Genomic DNA, 8,650 nt, shown 5'->3' on the forward strand with positions numbered 1-8,650 from the left:
TTTGAGTTTATCCGTGCTGCTCCTCACCGGGCGCGGTAACGGTACCGGTTTAAGCGCTCCTAGCTGGAGTGTCTTCCCCAGTCTCACAGCTACTTCGGAGGTCTGTCACAAAGCGGTCTTGCGGACCTGCAGTTTGGTACGGTGGCCGATGCCCTATTAATAATAATACTACTAATAATAATGATGGCACTTGTTAAGCGCTTACTACGTGCAAAGCACTGTTCTAAGCGCTGGGGGGGGGAGACAAGGTGATCAGGTTGTCCCACGGGGGGCTCACAGATGAGGGAACCGAGGCCCAGAGAAGCGAAGTGACTTGCCCGAAGTCACACAGCTGGCAAGTGGCGGAGCCGGGATTTGAACCCACGACCTCAGACTCCAAAGCCCGGGCTCTTTCCACTGAGCCACCCTGCTTCTCCTATTGTCACCACATCCTGCTTGCAGCTTTTTTCGCGGCCACGCTAGCCTTTTCCATCCGATTTTTCCACCTCTAGTCACGCGTCGCTGAGCAGCGCACCGTCTCGGCGTTAGGTTCCGGGTTACTGAGGAAATCCCAACGGCATCGTAGATGGGCTCACGCCCTGACACAGAAATTAAAGGCGGCTGCGCCTTTGTAACGAAGCGGGCATCTCGGAAACGTTATTTTATTTAGCTTTTGGAAAAGATTAAATGTTTCTTTAAAGCTTTTGGAAAAGATTAAATGTTTAAGCGCTTAGTACAGTGCTCTGCACATAGTAAGCGCTCAATAAATACGATTGATTGATTGATTAAATGTTTCTTAAGATGATGAGGTTTCTTCCCTTACAGAAGCTAAAACGCGGGGTAAGGGCATGCTTTGCTTTCACTTAAGGGCGTGGTGTCCTAAGGGGACCGTGTACTTTAAACGAACCAAATCTTAAAGATTTTTGTTCTCCTTTATGAACATTTCCTCTGATTCGCTTATATCTTTTTTAGACTGTGAGCCCACTGGTGGGTAGGGACTGTCTCTATATGCTGCCGATTTGTCCTTCCCAAGCGCTCAGTACGGTGCTCCGCACACAGTAAGCGCTCAATAAATGCGATTGATGATGATGATGATGACGATGAACAGGAAAACTTCGCCCGGGTTCTTGATACGCTTTCCGCCGCCGCGGACGGCTGCGTCGGATAGCTCGACTGCCAGCGTGCGAAGACGCGCTATTTAATCAAGATATTCATAAAAACTCCGCGGTCTGGTGGTCTCTCAGCTAAAATCTACAATTGCGGGGGGCGCGGGCCTCGTCGCGCCTTACATCCCCTCTTTTAATACCAGAAATTGTATTAAAGCTTTCAAAGGAGCCATTGCTTCTTTATTACTTTTTTTTTAAATTCTTTATTATTACATATTTATTACTCTATTTATTTATTTATCTATCTTACTTGTACATTTCTATCCTATTTATTTTATTTTGTTGGTATGTTTGGTTCTGTTCTCTGTCTCCCCCTTTTAGACTGTGAGCCCACTGTTGGGTAGGGACTGTCTCTATGTGTTGCCAATTTGTCCTTCCCCGGCGCTTAGTACAGTGCTCTGCACATAGTAAGCGCTCAATAAATACGATTGATTGATTGATTGATTGATTGATTCACCGGTTTCCAGGAGAAAATGGAGGAGAACCGACTGTATCATGGCATGTCACTGTTTTCCATCGCTACCAAGGTCATCATCATCCATGTGCACACGTATGACGACTGTATCATGGGATCTCATCATCATCAATCGTATTTATTGAGCGCTTGCTATGTGCAGAGCACTGGACTAAGCGCTTGGGAAGTACAAATTGGCAACGTCTAGAGACGGTCCCTCCCCAACAGTGGGCTCGCAGTCTAAAAGGGGGGGACAGAGAACAAAACCAGACATACTAACAAAATAAAATAAATAGAATAGATATGTACAAGTAAAGTAAATAAATAAATAGAGTAATAAACATGTACAAACATATATACATATATAAGACTGTGAGCCCCACGTAGGGCAGGGACCGTATCCAACCCGATCTGCTTGTACGCACCCCGGCGCTTAGTAAAGTGCCTGCCACAAAATAACAATAATTCTAATGATGCTATTTGTTAAGCGCTTATTACGTGCCAGGCATTGTACTGAGTACACGTACACATACATGTGCATTTGTACATATTTATTACTCTATTTATTTTACTTGTACATATCTATTCTATTTATTTTATTTTGTTAATACGTTCGGTTTTGTTCTCTGTCTCCCTGTTCTCCATTGCTACCCAGGTCATCGTCATCCATGCGCGCACGTATGACGGGACTGTCGCCGACGTGTACTTCCCAAGCGCTTAGTACAGTGCTCTGCACACAGTAAGCGCTCAATAAATACGATTGATGATGATGATGATGATGACGACGTGGATGAGAAGCGGCATGGCCTAGCGGAGGCAGCCCGGGCTTGGGAGTCAAAGGTGATGGGTTCTAATCCCGCCACGCGTCCGCTGTGTGACCTTCGGCGAGTCACTTCCCTTCTCTGGGCCTCAGTTAACCTCGGCGGGAAAATGGGGATTAAGGGTGTGAGCCCTGTGTGGGTCCGGTCAGCCTCCGTCCCCAATCAGTCAATCAATCAATCGTATTTATTGAGCGCTTACTGTGTGCGGAGCACCGTACTAAGCGCTTGGGAAGGACAAGCACTACGCGCTGTTCCAAAGATGCCTCAAGATTCTGACTGTGTCCGGAAGAAACCACAAGAAATGCCGATCTTGTCCTTCCCAAGCGCTTAGTACAGTGCTCTGCACCCAGTAAGCGCTCGATAAAGAGCGCTTAGTACAGTGCTCTGCACACAGTAAGCGCTCAATAAGTACGATTGATGATGATAAATACGATTGAATGAATGAGTGAATGAATGACTGTGTCCAACCCCCAGCGCTTCATACAGCGCCTGTCACTTAATAAGCGCTTAAAAAATACCATAATCATTCTTATTATTTGAAAGCAACATTCGATCAGTCTGAGATAAGGAGAGGAGACACGCTCAGCAGAAGGCGGAAACTGATAAACGACCAAACAAATCAATCAATCATATTTATTGAGCGCTTACTGTGTGCAGAGCACTGTACTAAGCGCTTGGGAAGTACAAGATCGGTATTTCTTGCGGTTTCTTCCGGACACGGTCAGAATCTTGAGGCATTTTTGGAACAGCGCGCAGTGCTTGTACTTCCCAAGCGCTTAGTACAGTGCTCTGCACACCGTAAGCGCTCAATAAATACGACTGATTGGCTGATTGGAGACGGAGGCTGACCGGGGAATAAATACCGATCGGTGGAAGGGGGTTGTTTTTTCCCCCCCCAACTCCAATTCTAATATCAATCAATCAATCAATCAATCGTATTTATTGAGCGCTTACTGTGTGCAGAGCACTGGACTAAGCGCTTGGGAAGGACAAGGTCGGTATTTTTTGCGGCTTCTTCCGGACACGGTCAGAATCTTGAGGCATTTTTGGAACAGCGCGTAGTGCTTGTACTTCCCAAGCGCTTAGTACAGTGCTCTGCACACCGTAAGCGCTCAATAAATACGATTGATTGATTGGCTGATTGGAGACGGAGGCTGACCGGGGAATAAATACCGATTGGTGGAAGGGGGTTGTTTTTTTCCCCCCCAACTCCAATTCTAATATCAATCAATCAATCAATCAATCGTATTTATTGAGCGCTTACTGTGTGCAGAGCACTGTACTAAGCGCTTGGGAAGTACAAGTTGGCAACATCTAGAGACGGTCCCTACCCAGCAGTGGGCTCACAAGCTAAAAATTAGGTCAAGAAACTAGAAATCAGGAAGAGTGGACAGAGGAAAGAGAGTTGAAGGAAATAATAATAATAATAATAATAATAATAATAATAATAATAATAATAATAATAATGGCATTTATTAAGCGCTTACTATGTGCAAAGCACTGTTCTAAGCCCTGGGGAGGTTACAAGGTGATCAGGTTGTCCCACGGGGGGCTCACAGTCTTAATCCCCATTTTACAGATGAGGGAACTGAGGCACAGAGAAGTTAAGTGACTTGCCCAAAGTCACACAGCTGACAATTGGCGGAGCCGGGATTTGAACCCATGACCTCTGACTCCAAAGCCCGGGCTCTTTTCCATTGAGCCACGCTGCTCAACGGAAGGGGAGGGCTCTTGGCCTTTTTCTTCTCTCAGTTGAGAAACGGCGTGGCCTGGTGGAAAGAGAACAGCCTGGGAGTCGGAGGACCCGGGTTCTAATCCCACACCTGCCTCTGGGCCTCAGTTCCCTCATCTGTCAAATGGACGCGCAACACCCGTTCTCCTCCTACTTACAATGCGAGCACTTTGTGGGATATGGTGATCTTGTATCTATTCCGGTGCTTAGTACAGTGCCGGGCACGTAGAAAGCACTTAAGAAAAAACACATTATTATCAAAATTTCTTTCTTTTATACACATAGAGAAGCAGCGCGGCTCAGCGGAAAGAGCATGGGGCTTGGGAGTCAGAGGCCGTGGGTTCTAATCCCGTGAGCCCCACGTGGGACGACCTGATCGCCTTGGATCCCCCCAGCGCTTAGAGCAGTGCTTTGCACATAGTAAGCGCTTAACAAATGCCGTCATCGTTATTATTAATGCCCATTTTGCCGACGAGGGCTTGCCGAGCGGCTTGCCCAGGGTCACCCAGCAGACAAGCGGCGGAGCTGGATTAGAACCTGGAACCCAGGCCGGTGACCACTCCGGAGGTTGACCTAAATAGGATATATATATGTGTATATATATATATATATATATATGTATATATATATATATATATATATAATTCTATTTATCTATTTTGATGCTACTGAGGCCTGTCTACTTGTTTTATTTTGTTGTCCGTCTCCCCCTTCTAGACTGTGAGCCCGTTGTTGGGTAGGGACCGTCTCTCTATGTTGCCAACTTGTCCTTCCCGAGCGCTTAGTACAGTGCTCTGCCCACAGTAAGCGCTCAACAAACACGACTGAATGGATGATTGAATCCCGGCTCCAGCTGTGTGACTTTGGGCCAGTCACTTAACTTCTCTGTGCCTCAGTTCCCTCATCTGTAAAATGGGGATGAAGAATGTGAGCCCCGCGTGGGACAACCTGATTACCTTGTATCTCCCCCAGCACTTAGGACAGTCCTTGGCATATAGTAAGCGCTTAACAAATGCCGTCATTATTATCATTATTATTATTATTATTCCTTTTTTCCTCCCCTCCCAGAAGATCAAGGAAATTGGCAAGCTCGATCAGGACTTTTTCCTCCTATTTATGCCACGGTTCTTTCTCTCCCCCTTTCCCTTTCATCACTTCCTTTGCTTCGCATGGGCCTTCTCTCGCTCCCGGGATAGTCGTTTTCTTTGATCCCTTTTAACTGTGTTTGGGGTTTACAGCATTGGCTTCTAAAACCTCCGGCTGAATTGTTTCAGAAAATTCTTAATTAGTGGGGTTTGAATCGGTGTGGCCTTAATGGAAAATTAAACCGTCTTCATAGGACAAACAAAAGCCTCCTAATCAAACCGCCTCGCTAGGTAATCGCACTCTTTAAAATGTCTGTAGCAGTTAAGGTTTCGTTGTAGGAAATAAACGAACCACGGAATACGCTTTCAGGCAGTTTATGGAAATATCCTGGCATTGCTTCTGGCAAATTTCCCGTCTCCGGCCCACGGCGGAGATCAGATCCATCTGGGACTTTTCAGGCAATGATATTTTCTGATCCCGGAGTATCCCGGATAAGACCTGGCGAGCAATGGCGAGTAATGTGACGCCGTGCGAACTGTCACGATCTGATCTTTCACTTGGCTTCTTGAGGATGGCAATGTAATGGTGGCTTCTTTGAGACCACTCCGTCAGAGGCAATTGAGCACTCGCTATCTGCAGAGCGCTGTACTAAGCGGTTGGGAGAGTGCCACGGAATTAGCAAGCACATTCCCCGTCCATAAGGAGAGATCCTATGAAACCCTGCCCCTTCTCCATCCAATTTGGAGAGCTGACCTTAGGTAACACAGATCAAGTCGGAGATTCATTATTGACACGGCTCCCAAGGTGTTCTCTTGGAAGATGCAAAAGTGACGTAGAGGGAAAGTGATACTTTAGGGAAGGAATTCCCATTTTCCCATATTCAGGTTGAAAAATGCTCTGTTCAGACACACAGAGATGATGATGCTAATGGTATGTGTTAAGCGCTTACTATGTGCCAAGCACTGTTCTAAACGCTGATTATTCAGCAACTAAGCTTTGGGGGAACCTACCCAATTGCTAACTGCATTGGTTACTCTCGCCGCTCTGGATAAACACTCATTTATTCCTTCACTGAGGAGGGAAGCAATTGCCGCTGAGGTAAATCCAGCGGGCTCGCAAGGCTGTTTGGACAAGGAAAAGTATTACATACACACGAGTTATTCTTGAAGAAGAATAACTTTGCAAACCCACGGTATATCGAAAATAGCTTAAGGCAGCAAACCAATAAACAGAACGTAAGATACCTTCTTTCTACGCTGCTTCTCGGTGTGCAAAGCACTGTACTAAGCGCTTGGGAGACTACAATATAATTTCAGACACATTCCCTTCCCACAATGAGCTCGCTGTCTAGAGAGGGAGATGGACATTACTATAAATAAACAACATATATAGATAGATATAAACATATATGCTGATGGGAAGGGAGGGAAGACGAATGGAGCAAGTATGAGCAATGCAGAGGGAGTGGAAGAAGGGAGCTTAGACAGGGAAGACTTCCTGGAGGAGATGTGCCTTCAGTAAGGCTTTGAAGTGGGGGAGATTATCCATTAATTAATCCATCAATTATCCATCTGACAGGAGGAGGAAGGGCATTCCAGGCCAGGGGTAGGATGCGGGCGAGAGGGTGGAGGCGAGATAGACCAGATCAAGATATAGTGAGAAGGTGAGCTCCTGTCGTAAAGAGTGGGTTTTTCATTAACATCTCTCTCTTATAAAATCACCTGCCCAAAGAAAAAATGTTATTTTACAAACAAGAATGAAAATTTTTTTTATCACATCCTCTATTCCAAAGATGAAAAGAAAAAAAAATTAAAATGGCAGAAACCAAGAACCTGGACGTCCGCCACTCCCTCTATTTATGAACCATTACTTTAGAGTATCATAAAATCCATCACATTGGACTTTTCAAGATAAAGTACTTAGCTGTACCTTTATAATGAAGCTCCAGTCCAAAGTTTACTCATCGGATTGCGCAAGGACGCTGAAGAAAGGGAAACAGGGAGTGTACCATTTTAACGCCAATTATATTAGCATTTTTTGGACTATGGTTACCCTCCTGGCATTCCAAGAGTCCCTAAAGGCACTGATTCCATCCTGTTCGGAGCCGAAGGATGGGGATTACGTTCATCTTTTTCGTACTTCATTTAGACAATTCTACAAAAACGCACTGGCTCGGAATGAAGACGAAGGCTCGAGCCAAGCTTACCCGACTTTTTGGAGCTCTGTCCGTTAGCCAGTCCCTTGGTCAGACTGAAAGGAAACCAACTTGCAACAGGTGTCCTGGCGTAGAAATAACTCGGCTTCCACTGTGGCCCACTGCATTTCACTTCCAGCTTAAAACCCGTAGCCCGAGGTCCCAAAGAGCGCCGGGTTAACTATTCCCAGGACAATCTGAGTCATAAATTTCCTCAGTGCCTCTTCCCGGTTGCAACCTCACCCGAAACTGGTTCTCGAGCACGTCAAGTTCCGACGAGACCCGCGCCACGTCGCGTTCTTCCTCTCATTACCGTCAAACACGTATTTATTTAGGTCTCCCCGTAGGATCGGTTTCACAAAGGCGACCTCCGGGATTTAGGACTGGGAGACGGAATCAGTGAGGAGGAAAGCCGAAATTCAGCAGAGGAATTTTTGAAAATGGATGAGTCCTCTGCGCCCCGGAGCTGTTTATCCATCTCCCACGGTGTCCCTTGATGGTTTCTCGATCGCCCCACGAATGAACCGCGACTGCTTTGTGCCCCGGCGCGACTGAGAGGGCACGCTCAGTGATTCTTCCCCGCTATCGTTCGGGTCAAATACTTGCGGATGAAAAACTCCCCAGGCCTTTGTCTTCTTCCCAATTCGGGCCCAAGGAACGGAATCTGACACCAACGCTCACGTGGTTGAGTTTTCGCTCTGAACAGCAGCCATGGCAGCTTCTGGTTACAGGGAGCGAACTACATTGATACCATCGCCTGGTTGTCAGTCGACGGTATGGATGGAGTCCAAACAATGTACAGAGCACCGTACCACTCGGGCGAGTAACGCTGTAACGGAGCTGACCGCGTCCTCTAACAATTCGAGAGCCGGCCTAAAGAACGGGTGGAGTACACCCTTTTACAACTGCCTGTTTTAGAGAGAAAGGGCACGTCCAGAGCACGCGAAAAGGTATATTATTTTGGACCAGCAAGAGTCGCCAAAATTGCAAAATAAAAGACGGACTGCTCGAGACGAGAACTCAGCGCTTTTCTGCGATCTTTGCAAAACCGAGAAGGAGGACCGGGGCTCAGGCGGCCATCCGATCCCCATGACTGGAGTGCCACGGGTGGAAAAAGAGGAGCCCGGGCAATTTGAAATAGCCGCTGGAGAGCCGAGGGCCCCCTCAGAGTAAACCACGGTGAGTCGAAGCCGCCGGGATGGGTGCCGCTTAGTACAG

The sequence above is a fragment of the Tachyglossus aculeatus genome, chromosome 19, assembly GCF_015852505.1.
Source record: "Tachyglossus aculeatus isolate mTacAcu1 chromosome 19, mTacAcu1.pri, whole genome shotgun sequence".
NCBI lineage: Eukaryota > Metazoa > Chordata > Mammalia > Monotremata > Tachyglossidae > Tachyglossus > Tachyglossus aculeatus.